Source organism: Phyllostomus discolor, chromosome 12 (genome assembly GCF_004126475.2).
Source record: "Phyllostomus discolor isolate MPI-MPIP mPhyDis1 chromosome 12, mPhyDis1.pri.v3, whole genome shotgun sequence".
Classification (NCBI taxonomy): Eukaryota; Metazoa; Chordata; class Mammalia; order Chiroptera; family Phyllostomidae; genus Phyllostomus; species Phyllostomus discolor.
The window spans coordinates 68,759,016-68,772,661 of NC_040914.2; the positions used below are offsets into that span (position 1 = coordinate 68,759,016).

Here is a 13,646-nt window from a genome sequence, read left to right on the forward strand (position 1 = left end):
CAACGTACTAGCTGAGTGACTTGGGCAAATTCCTCCATTTTTGTTATCCTTCATCCCCTTACCTTTCTGAGCCTCAGTTTCTTCCTCTTTCAGTAAGTAAGTTACTGGCTGTTTGGAAATTCAAATGAGCTGAAACCCATGAACATGCTTCACAGATACATGGTTGTAGGCAAGTGTTAGTTGTCCTTATTATGGATGGGAGGGGCCTGTCTGGTCGACCCTCACTGTGCACTCATAGACTAGTTTTCTACCAGAAGGTAACTGCCATTGCTGGTCCCAGCTGTACGCAGTCCTAACTCTGTGACACTGAAGGGACTCTTGAACCTCTCTGGGTCTTGCTTTTCTCATCTCCTGTTCTTATTTTAAAGAGAGAGTATTGTGTAGATCAGTCTGGAGACGGCACAAGGCATTATACATAGTAAGGACTCAATATTCCTTTGGCTGACTAATCGAATAGCTCTCCAGACGTTCGAAGCAAAAGCGCTCCTGGCTGCACAGTACGGTTTTCACGAAGAGGGATGATGGCATGGCACGGTGCCTTCCCCAAGTCAAGCTTATTGCTTAGTTTTCCTACAGAGCCTGTGGTGTATTTTTGCGTTGCTCATCCTGGCACTGAGCAGGATCCCTGCACAATCCGTTGGTCAGTCTTAAAGCTCACTACCTAACCCAGTGCTTCCCCATCTGGAACATTCCTATGAATCACCCAAGCCCCCAGGGTCTTGTTAAATGCGGATTCTGGTTTAGTAGGTCTGGGTGGACCCTGAGATCCTGTGTTTTTTACAAACTAATGAGCTCCCAGGTGATGCCCAGTATTGCTGGCTCAAGGACCACACTGGAGTAGCAGATATCTCGAAGCAGTACTGTCTACTAGGGGATGTTTTTGAGATTTGAGAGACATTTTTGGTGCTTGGGATCATTAAGAGCTTGGAGAACATAAATCCACCCTGTGATGCTATAGACAGTGCAATGCAGTGAAGAATCGCCTGCATCCTGGTAACTTGCACATGTCACTCATGTCAGTCAAACACGTGTTTGCAATGATCTGAGCCCAGAACTCATCATGCTTTGCCCAGAAGCACAATGCGTACTGAATCTCCCAGAAATGCAAGGCTCTTCCAAGTCAAGGGAAGATTGTACTGTGTTTGACTCAAAAGTTGATCAAGATTTGTCTGCCATCTTGAAAAATCGTGCAGCACTTCTCAGGGTAATAGCGGAGTCACCATAGCATGGGATTTGTCTACATTTGTAGCGTTACACTTATGGTGATGAAGTAGTGGTGCACTGGGGCTTCCTCCTTCTGACTCCTGCGAGCAGATTGTGCCGATTTCTTCCCAATTCTGCATTCCATGATGTCATCCTGGTTGCTTGATACTGACCAAGGTAAGAGTATTTGCACCTTGGAAATTGGCAAATGCTGCAAATCAGGGAGTGTGTGTGCATGTATGTGCTTCTTTCCAGAGAGCTGGTTTACCAATACAGTACTACGTCTGTATAAAAATATATTCCACACTTATTTCAAAATGCCATATACAAGCCCCGGCTGGCGTAGCTCAGTGATTGAGCTCGGGCTGCGAACCAAAGTGTTGCAGGTTCGATTCCCAGTCAAGGCACATGCCTGGGTTGCAGGCCATGGCCCCCAGCAACCACACATTGATGTTTCTCTCTCTCTCTCTCTCTCTCTCTCTTTCTCCCTCCCTTCCCTCTCTAAAAATAAATAAATAAAATCTTTAAAAAAATAACTTAAAAAATGCCAAATACAAAGAGAACATATCAAAATTCTGGAGAATTTTGATTTATGTTTCTAAAATCCAAACCTGCAAGTAGCTGCAAACATTTGACTCTTTCATTATGTGCTTCTGTTGTCATCCTGTCCAAGCAGGATTATAAGCAGTCCAAGCAGTTAACTTTTAAAACACACATTATTTTATCAATTATTTGTCTCTTCTTTATTTATAGTTAGTACATTATATTAATTTTTCATTAATTGTGTGTGTGAGTAAGTTACGCTATTTTGAATTTCATTTCAGGAGCTTAATAGGGAGTTATAAAATATTTCTTTGAAAATGAGGGTCTTGGGTTGCTGGGCCTGAGTAGCACTGATCTAATTAACTTCCAGGCAGGCCTGCCGACGTGTGGGAGGCCCAGCACTTCTCCTGGGGAGAAGGGATGTAAGAGTCACATTATAAAGTCGAGTCGTAATCAGCATCTTCCCTTCAAGGTGCTCGGGAGAAGAACGTTTTAATCTGGGATCGGAGTGAGCAGCACTGTCTCTCATAAAGTAGTCCCAGGGGAGGCCGTTCTGCACAGATGCGGCAACGCGGGAGTTGATGGTGGTGCCGAGGGAGAGGAAGGGCAGGAGGAGAAAGACACATCTGGAAACGGGTCGAACGGGACCTACGATGGTTGGAAAAGGTGTCCATAAAACACAAGGAGGGGCAAAGACAAGCTTAAAAGAATGTTTTTGCCCTACAAGAAACAAAAGAAATATGGAATAGAAACCTAACTTTTGCACACACACACACACACATTCACATGTGCACGCGCGCACACACGCCCATCTTGGGACTGGCAGGCGGAGAGACAGTTTTTAACGGGCTGTTTTGCCGTGGCCTTCTGTTAGGAGCAAAAGTGCTACAAACATTGGGCCTTTGCTTTTGGCAATCATTCCTCCTTTTAATTTCTTTGGCACCATAGAAATATTTCCATAAATAGTGCATTTAATGGAGTGTGTTACTTTATTACTGTCAGCTACCATAACAGTAGAGGAAAATTCAATAAACACAAAAGCTAAGTTCTGAACGTCGAAGGCTTCCAAGTCCACATCTTTCATGAACTTGCACATTTAAGCTGTTTAACCTTTCTATTTTCCCACCTGTGAACTTCTTAGCTTTCGGGGTGGTGAAGGCACCCAGTTCAGTGCCTGATTGAGAGTAGATGCCAAACCAAATTTAGGGCGCGTTTATTATCACAGTGGCTGCGCTGTAGGCTCGCCAAGCCGAGCCTCCCATGTCCCTGAGATGTGAATGCCTGGCTCGGGGCTGAGGCCTGCCTGAGCTTTGAGGGTTAGCAGCCCTTGCATGCAACGGACCTGCCGATGGCATGAGCTTCTTTGCCACAGAATAATTGGGAGTCATTTGCTCAGCTTGAGCAGGGAATCCAGCTTAAAGGAGGAAGTAAAAATAAAAAGACATAAATAAGTGAGAGAGTTAGCAAATCAGAGTAATCGTGGAGCAAAATAATTCATTCCTGTTCCCTGGCTCAGCGCAGATGCAAATGCTCTATCATTAAGTAAGTCCCCAATACAAAGGCAGCCAGCATAACTGTTGCATCAAATATTTACCCAGAGCCAAGAGCAAAATTTTTAGTATGTTTTTTTATAAGTTTGATTTACTAACCTTCAGTGCAATCCCTATTTTTAGAGGTTGGCTCATATTTTTAATTTGTTTTCTCTGAAGCACTGAATCCTTCCTTGTGTTTCAGCTGTCCACTCGGTTCCTAATGGCAGAGCAACACTGAAAAGCATAATTACATTTCCTAATTATGTGTAATTAGGCAAAACCCAGATGATGTATTCAACGTGCTCTCAGAATAGCCGGGGGTCAAGGACTGTTGGAATTCAGTAACATTTTTATAAATAAGCCGGTGCGTTATTTAATGCTGGGGTCCAAGGTGGTGCTGGGTGCCTTGCAGACCAGCGTGATAGCTAAAATGTATAGCATTCTCTTTAGCCAAGAAAACCATCACTGGCCCCCCACCTTCGTACCCTACCCCTCTTTTTAAAACCAGGTTTAGACTTGCTGTTCTTAGCCCAAGAGAGGCCCTCTAAACTCAGAACCATAAAGTTCTGCTTGCTGACAGCCTAAGTGATATTTATTTTTGTAAAGCTTAATCCTTTTGAAACATGAAGAAATAAATACATCCTCTTATCTTCCATATGCCTGGGATGGGAAATAAATTCTTATTTTCCTGCATGTGGTACCAGTGGGCTACAATGAATAATTTGGGCCGTCTCGCTGAAGATAATAGGGAAGCCTTCTCTATTACCAGTGATAATTAGGAATCTCATAATAGAAAACATCCCGGGCCCGAACATCAATCAGGGAAGATAAACAATGGGAAATGATAGGTATACAAAAGGGAAAATGGCAGCCGCGCATATGGAGGGCAATACCGCAGAATTCTGGCGGGGTTATAAATCATCGAGTCAAATCATTTCCATGCAATTAATATCCTCAAATTAAAATGTTGGTTTTTAAAGAAAGATTTTGCAGACTTTTCAGCTGGGCAACTGGCCACCTTACACGATCTGCCCAGCCACCCCAGAGCTGCCCTCCATCCTGAGCCTTGCATGACCCTGGCCAGAGCTGGCCCGATGACCTCATTCCAGTTCACCAGGGACAGACGTCCCACTCTGACCTGGTGGTGGCTGACCCTTAGAACTGGTGGCCTTAGCAGGATGACAAAAACTTGCCTATTGAGACAGGAAGGCTAACTTTCTTTACCGGCCCCAAAAGACTGTTCCCAGCCACATGGACACAGCCCAGTGAAGCACGTGGCAAAGCGACAGACAAATGGAAAACCTTCATTCTGAAGGGTCATCACCCCCTCCTATTTAGTAGCCCTGCTTTCATGCACTTTCTTCTTACTTTGCTGTCATTTTCGTCAAGTCCCAAGGCACCTGGGTGGCGGGGCTTCTTTAAAGAAAAATAAAGGAGTGCATTCCTGACAGTGAGAAAGCACTGCCTGTGAGACTGTCATTGGGGCCCAACATGAAGTTTAAGACTGTTTGGCTAATGTATTTACCACATTATGTGGGAAGACCAGCGAGATCTCCAGCCTCCCTCCCGGGGGTCTGCATGCAGAAATCCACAGCCTGCGGCCATGCTGACAGGAATCAAAGCGAATCCCTGCGTTCCGCCCCTTATTTAGGAGCAGGCCAGAGATGTGAGTCAATTGTCAAATATGTCCTAAAGGCCACAGAATTCACTCATGGATTTTGTTTTATAGGCTTAATATAATATTTTATAAAACATATTTTTAAAGAAATGTATAATTTTTCCCCAAAGCAAGGGTTTTCCCATGCCGTATAATTTGCTAAGTGTGGCTTTGCTACATTATAGCCCGTAATTTAAAATCAGCTTCCACAAGGCAAAAAATAACTCCAAGCTATGATTAAGTAGGTAATGGACAAGGTAACTAATACCCCCTGAAGGATGGCCTTCCAGACACTCATTTTAAGTGACAAAACGGTTGAAGGTTGAAATGTGTAGTCCTGTACTAATTTACCCGAGTTGTGGGGAATCAAGACAAGACATTATAAAGTGGCATATCTGGGCAGTTAGGACACAGAGCTCAGAGTGGATATTCTTCATGTACATTTTAATGAGCCCGTGCCTCATTTTCCCCATTTAAAGTAAATGGGTTTATGCCTAATTGTGCCAGCAGTTTTTCCCATAAAATAATTCTTTTGGAAGGGGTGTCCTAATCCAGTCTTAACCAATTCTGAGCAGGCAGTCGGCATAGTGCAGATGGCGGGAAGCACGCTGGAGCAGAAGCAGCACAGACTTTGGAATCAGGCAAAACGGAGTTTGAGTCCCAGGAGCCAGCAGGGGCTGTGGCCTTGGGAAAGGACTGTGTTGTTTCCTTTTTTAATTTTTGTTTTGAAATAAATTTTGGCTTACCAGAAAGTCACAGAAATACATAGAAAGTTCCGGTACACCCTTTATTCACACAGCTCCCCCTGATATTAACAAGATACGTTTTTCCACACTAAGAAGTTAACATTGCTGCAATGCTATTAACTCCATTGAGCAACACTTTATTTGCATTTCACCAGTGTTTCCACTACTGCTCATTTCCTGTTCTAGGATTTAACCCAGGGTCACACTCCGCATTTACTGGTGTGCCTCCCAGTGTCCTCTGGTCTGTGGGTCTGAGACAGCTTCTTGGTCTTCGTTATTTTTATTATTTGCCTTGCGACCTTTACACTTTTTGCGTGGTCTCATTAGTTATTTCATAGAAAATCCTCAGTGTGGGTGTACCTGATGTTTCCTCCTGATTAAATTAGGTTATGGTCCCTATGCAAAAATACACAAAGCCATGTACCTTTCTCAGTCCATATCAGGTAGTAGATAGCATCAAAATATCTTTTTACTAGTAATGTTAACCTGATCTCTCCGTGAACGTGTTTTCTGCCAGATTTGTCCACTGGCAGTCACTGTTTCCCCTTTGTAATTAGTAAATGTCTCTGGGGAGGTACTCTGAGGCTGTTTCTCCCAAGCTCCTGCCCACTGGTTTTCCCGCCCATCCATGGACCCTGGCTGCGGCAGCTACTGCTGTGCTGTTCTGACGGGGAGTTCCCATTTCTCTCAGGACTTCTGCGTTTGTTAGTCAGAATTCTTCTCTCTGGAAGGCTGTCCCATCTACTCCACTTAGTTTTTGAATCACTCATTCACTTACATTAGTACGGACACACGAATATGCCCTTTGTATTCTGTGGGTCATAATGCAATGGTACTGTTGCATATTTTGCTGCTCAGATTGTTCTCGCTTTGGCCCCAGGAGCTCTTCTGTGTTGGCTCCTGTGCCCTTTCTTCGTGCCCCGTCCCGTTTGTTCTGAGCGCATCCTTACGTCTCGGCCCTGCAGGATGCCACAGGCCTGTCTTGTGCTGCCCTGCCCCAGTCCTGGGAGTGACTACTTTTGTAAGAATCCTTGGTTCCTTTGATTGGAGAATGGTATTTAGAAACCACGGTTTGGGTGCTAGTTGCGCTCCTTGTTACAGGGACATATATTACCTATTTTCACATGTTTATACTTAAGTAAATTGTATTATTTTATATATTTATGATATTAAGTGTATGTGATTTAAATATGTATACATTTGAAATATTAGTTTGTACTGATTCCAGTCCAGTACCCCTGGGTTTAGTTGGTCTTTTTTTTTTTTTTTTTTAACCATTCTAAGTCTCACTTTCTTCTGTAAGATACAAATATTAACAGCCACACTTTAGGGTTTGGGGACACAATGTGGTAGGTTGTGAAAATTGTAATTACTAAAAAACGCATTTCTTGCCTCCCCTGCATCCACACCCACCCTGTATGATGTTGTTCATCTTCCTGTTAAGGGGTAGAACATTTTCCCCTCCACTTGAATAGGGTTGACTCATTGGCCAGTGGGACCTTAAGCAAAGATGATACAGGCACAGGCATGGCAAGCATTTGGCTATCGGTGTGTGCCCGTTGCTGCTGCCCACCCTGAGACCACGATGTAAGCCTGCAGAGGATGAGAGGTCACAGGAAGGGAGCCTAGTTGTCCTCATGCAAAGCCCGCCCACCTCCAGGCACATGAGGGCGGCCATTCCAGAGTCATCCAGCTACCAGCCAAGCCACCGGCTGACCCCAGACACTCTGCTGAGCCCGATGAGATTGTCGAGACCGTCTGTACCAGAGAAAGAGCCCGGCTGGTGCAGGGAGGCATGAACTAGTATAAGAAGCAGTGGTCGCTTTTCACCCACTGAGTACTGTGGGAGTTTTGTTAAGCAGCAAATGCTAACGAATATAGAAAGCTTAGAGTTAATGTGTGAAAAACAAGTAGCACAGTATCTTTTCTGAAAAGTGGGCTATCAATCAATGCTGTTTTTAGTGATTGACGTTGTTATATTTATGAAAGACTTCAGGTTCTGTTTGCCCTCTAACACCTTCTCAACCGATCTAACTAAACAAACTGTGTTGGCTAACTGTTGGAACCAGGCCTTTGACTAGATGAGGGCCTTCAAATAGAACCACCATTGCCCTGGATGGGTGGCTCAGCTGGTAGGCTCAGGTGTGTACGGGAGGCAGCCAATTGATGTGTCTCTACCTCTCTCTTCGTTTCTCTCTAAAATCAATAAACATATTCTTGGGTGAGGATTAAAAACAAAATAACCACTGTTTAAGGGCAAGGCTCCGCGTACTTAGCTCACCCCGAGGTAGAGATAGGGCTCAGTAGAGGCGGGACATGGGGTAGAGAGCACTGCGAACCCCAGGGAGTGTCCCATTTATCTGGTGCAGTCCTTCATCTGGTGCTGCCTCAGGGCCGGGAAGACCTGACCTGGTGCACCGAGGGGAGAGGGGGAGAGGGAAACGGGAGAGTATCTAAGCAGACCAAATTTAGCCTAATTAACAGATTTGCCTAGGGCCGACCCTGAAGCAGAAAGTGAAGCCTCCATCGGCCTGCTCTCCTCCAACCGATGAGGTAATGATGAGGTTGAACCTCCAGTTCTCAACCTCACAGCAGAGGCTCAAAATAGACGGGAGCTAGACAAAGGGGCTTGTACATTTCCTTTCTCCTCCGAGATTCAATATTTCCTTAACGACCCCCATGCACCTGTTTAGCGGTTTTTTAATCCTCGCAAACAAAGCGACTGCACTTCTGTCTCTGCAAGTTGTGACCGTATTTCCATTTAGGGGTGAGGTTGCCGAGAAGCATTTACTGAAATAACTCACAAAGGCGCAGGAGCCTTGAGGAGCAGTTGGACAAATGGCTTCTGCTCGGCGACGGGCTTGGTGACCGCAGGAAGGCCAGCACTCTCGGCACAGCTGCCTGGTGTCCGCTTGGCATCCACAGAGGACGTCCTCTGTGTAGTGACTCATCCTGACGTGTGAGCCCTGCCAGTGGAGCCACCCTGCATCCGGGGCCAGTGCAGACCTCTGTTACCATGGGGGGCGATTGTCCACATGTGACCAGACTGCCGCCGCGTCACCTGTTCTGCAGAAACTGTGAAATCACACGGAGTTTTCAAAAACCAGGGCCGAATTCTGATACAGGCCATCCTTGGCCACCTTTATGACAAAACCCAATAAGCGTGTTTTTCTTTCCAGACTGTATTTGTCATCTTGATTCAGTGAGCAAAGGAGAGAGTTTGTACGTTTGCATTTTTTCCTACCAGAGGCTAGGAACCCGTAGAGAGTAGAGCGGGAACTTGACTTTCATTCTGCAGAGGATTTCACTAGCAGTTTCCATGTACGTGTGTGTCTACCAAACAGGAAATTACCAAGATAAAGCATACTAATAAGAAGGAGAGGATAAAATAATAATACTTAGCCAAAGTGTCAGTTTTTGGTTAGTCCCATTCAAGTTGCCCCTCCATTAATAAGTTTCTTTATTTATGCTATTATTTATACTACATTATACGTGATACTATATCCTGAGTTTTTCACTTAATATTATAAGTATTTTCTCTTATTATAGAGTAATCTATTAATGTCAAACATCAGCTAGATAAAAAGCTATCAAATGATGGTTCTTATAGTTCATCCACTGGATATACTACAATGGATATAGACAATATCCATTGAAACTGCCTTGAAACTCTGGAATATAAAACTCTTCATTTCCTCTCCCCCATTACTTTGGGTTCCTTCCAGTCCCACCCTTACCTCCTGTTGGCCAAGGCTGCCACCACCTACATTCACTGCTGTGGAAGCCTTAGGTAGCGATGAGCCTCGCCCATGATCTGCCGGTATCTATTGAATCGGTCAGTGCCTAGTAACCCGGGTGTGGACTCGGGGCTCAAATCATAAAGGGTCCAGTCTTATTGGAACAAACATATATTGATATCTGAGGTCTTTGAACCTCAGCTGTCTTTGAATGCTGACCAGTTGTTAGTGTCTATTTGTGGTATGATGTAGGCCTCTGAAGCCATATTGGCTCAACATAGATTTTTCTGATCAATTATTACCATCAGTCGTGAATGAGGCATCAGAGGATGGCGGTCACATATGTGCCACGCCTCTGTTAGTATCCTGGTCTCGTCTGTGTAATGCTTTCTTTATGGTTCCTAGAGGAAGTTTGTTTTATATATAAAATGTCAGTTATCTTTGGAAAGAAGAGGACTGGTGTAGACAGTGAAAGCCAGGTGACTGACTTTCTAGAAGCTTGCCAGGTAGTGTTCACTTTGGCAAGTTCATTAACGGCATTGAACCAAGCTCCCAAGCTCACTAACTCAGAAATTAGACCTGCTCACCAAGAGCAGGTCTTTCCCACGGGTGCGGACTCACAGTCATCAAACTCACGGAGGCTGATATATAAACCAAGTGCCAAAACAATCATTCTCGAAGGGGACTGTAACCATCACATAGTTTGAAATGTTCTTGTTAATTTGACCAGAGTGAACCTGGTAAAATTATGTTACTTGATGGGCAAGTAACTGAAGCAAAGGTCAGTTAGCTGGATGACACAAATGCTCGGTTGCCTCGGAAGATAACAAGCCTGATACTTTGACAATAATGATGTCTTGCACGCTTGTATTTGTTTAATGCCTCTCTCCCCTGCTAGGATGTGGGGGCCTTGTCTGTCTTGTTCATTACTTTGTCCACTGACCTTGGACATGCCAGACACGTAGACGCTCTCAGTACCTATTTACTGAACCAATGAGTCCCTGGATGCCAGGTAACCCCAAATACAGAGTGGTTTTTTATTTTACCAAAGAGGTGCCTCCCAATTAATTCTTTGCCCAATTGATGCACTTTAGGGGATGTAGAGGAAATGTTCAAAAGTTTTCTCGTAAGGTTTATTAATGTATTTTTACAAATAATGTTTAATTTTACAATATTAAAGCTTTTCTTCATCTCCAATTTTATGAAATAATTTTACCCAAACTATTCCTTTTCATGTTCAAAATGGTCCCTAAAGCCTCTTTGGGAGCCATCTACAACCGTTTTCCCGGCCTATGAGCTGCACGTCTTCCCCAGCTATGTAAAACACAGCACTGTCTGAGTCCTGTGCAATGCTGGTCCTACAAACAAGGGCGGGTCAGCCTGTGCGCCCTCGTGTTTCTTCACAATGGCTTTTCGTTTTCTCTTCTGACCCCCTTGGAATTAATTTCCTTGCTGAAATAGCAGAGTGCAGCCTTGTATGCTGCCCAGCATCAGGGCTGTCTAGGCAACGTGGGGGAGAGATCCTGCGGTAGCCGGCCTCCTGGATTTCATGCACTTGTGTGGTCCCCTCCTGCTCTGAATGGGGCTGATGGGGGAAATCATGGAGTCTGAATCTTGAGGCTAGATGGCAAAAGACATGGAGACTTCTATCTTGCCCAGAATCAGTCACTCGGGGGAAGCTGGATGCCATGTCATGAGGATGCTCAAGCAGCCTCATGGAGAAGCCATGGGGTGAGCAGCTCAAGCCTGCAGCCAACAGCCAGAATCAGCTTGCCCGTCACATGAGGGTGTTATCTTGGAAAAGCAGATGCTCCAGCCCCAGTTAAGCCTTCAGATGACCGCAGCTGAAACTTAATGCAAGTCAGACTGACAGCAGCCAGTTAGACAGGCATGAGCAGAGCAGGAATGGTGGGCCCGGCATAACATTTCACCAGAGTGGAACATCCCAGGTGCCCAGCAATGGGCAAAACCAGAGAAAACAACTATTATAGGGTAGGACCTCAACCCAGGTGATCTTTCCTCCCCTAGCATGTCATCTATCATGCAGTTTAGACCCCCTTAGAGGAGGAACAAGAGGACTGGTGAATAGCTTCAGAGGACTCCCATGAAAGCCCTTGCACCACCACTCCCTTAAGCATAAAGCCCTCAGGACCCTGAGGTTCTGATCAGCATCAAATACAAAACCTCTGGTCTGTTGACCACAGAGACAGTGTTGGTCAAACTAGAGATAGCACCTGGGCCTCAGTTGTGTGTCAGCTCCAAGCCCAGAAAACCAGCAAAACTAGATGATATGACGCCAAGACTAATATGGGGACCAGATGCAATGACTAATGACCCCCTCCCCAACTGCCAACCAAATGGTAGAGACCACCACTCTGAAAGGTCGCCCCTGGAAAGGTGGTGCATATTCTATTGAGATCCTCCCATGAAACCTCCCCTAAAATTCTTGCCCTTGGGAAATAGATAAAAACCCTGCAGGAAGTGGCCCAGAGCATGCTCTTTCCCTCTCTCAGGTGTGCAACTCCACTTGCTTTCTCCTGAGCTCCCAGGGCCCTTTGTTCACCTCTGTGACTTGTTCCCTGGTCTGCATGGCCCAGCTGGCTCCCTTCTTCTGCCTCTGTCACTTTCTTTCCCTGAATAAGCTTTCTCTTGCCTCACAGTTCTTGGCTCTGAATCCTTAGCCGAACTCAAGAACTGAGGTCTAACTTTGCCAGTAACAAAACCATGCAGCTAAACTGCCCCTAAATCCCTGATTTAAAAAAAAAATGTATGAGATAGTTAATACACACTGTTGTTTGAAGATGCTAAATTTGGGTGTAATTTGTTACTTACCAATATTTAATGTAGAGGCCATTTGCACTGCCCATAGGATAAATAATCTACAAGCTTATTAACAATTAGGTCCCTAAGTCATTTCACCAGTTTCTTGAGTTTAACAATTACACATTTGTGGATAGAAACTATGGTGAGTTAATAAATCTGTTTTTCCCCCTGCGTCTACTATTTCTCAAAAAGTCGTTGGTGTCAGGCTTCTTTCTTCTCGTGAGTAAAAGGCATCCTGGAGATTAGTCAGGTGGTACAATTCACGTCTCAGCTCTGCCAAGTATTGACCCGCCTAAGGTCACGCCCGGATAATTAGTGATTTCTATCTCAGTTTCCTCATCTGTAAAATGGGACTGATTCATACAGTTACCATGGGGGTTTAAGATATGGAAGATGTTTAATTCAGTGCTATGCATAACCATGGCAAACAGAGTGTAAATACTAGGTGCTCTTTCCATTGTCATTTTCATTATTCTAACAATCATCATTTATTTAGTTAATCATAAGTAAAATCCAGAAATCTAATTTCAGCCAACTTTCCATAACCCAATCTGCTACCACCCCCTCCTGCTCTCCATTATTTACGAATCCTTTCAACTCTGAGGCAGAATCTTTGTATGTTCTTCTCATCAAGAATTTTATCTAAAAACCTTCAATACTTCACCCTTCCCCAGGTGGCTAGGGGGTGAGGAAAAATACTTGTGAAGTAATTTTACCTGCAGTCTGACAGTGGGGTGGGACTGTGGCTGGTTTCCTGTTTTGAAGCCCAGCTCATAAGCAAGAACCTGGATCCCGGGGGCTCTCACTGACTGAGACAATGCCACGAGTGGTCCTTGGCGTGATTGTTCAGCAGCAAACCCCTGGGCGATAGGTCGCAGGTACAACGGACACCAGTCGTCTCCTGTTGTACGCAGGCACTGATGCAATTTAAAATGCTTTCAGTATTAGGGACACGAACACCTGCCTTTTTATTTCTGAAAGAATTTCTGGAATATTAGATTAAAAACTGAACAGAGGAAACGAAAAATAAAATTGTTCATTATCCTACCACCTAAAGATAGTCACTATTATCACTGTGCTGTATTCCCTTCCAAGGTTTTCCCAGCACAGACATAGTAGTGACTTTGCTGGATGGACACTCACTTTATTTTATATCCTGATACTTTTTTTTCTCAATGAAAACGATAGATACTTGCTACTATACTTTTCAAATACTGATGAGGAGCTTGTATTATTTCAGAATAAAAATTAACTTTATGTTGGGGAAAATGAAAACATGCCACAGTGTGGGTAACTTTATTGTTTGCATGCAGTTGATCAGAAAGCATTCCTTTGTTTAGCAAAGTAAAACCCTTGAGTCTTTTAGCACTGCATGTTTGAAATGATCATGAAATGGTTTCTAATT

General features: G+C 44.4%; 1 protein-coding gene across 1 annotated transcript in view; it reads left to right on the forward strand.

Moving 5' to 3' along the window:
- Positions 1-13,646, forward strand: part of WWOX (WW domain containing oxidoreductase) — an 899,405-nt gene that overhangs the window by 585,320 nt on the left and 300,439 nt on the right. The window lies entirely within an intron of this gene.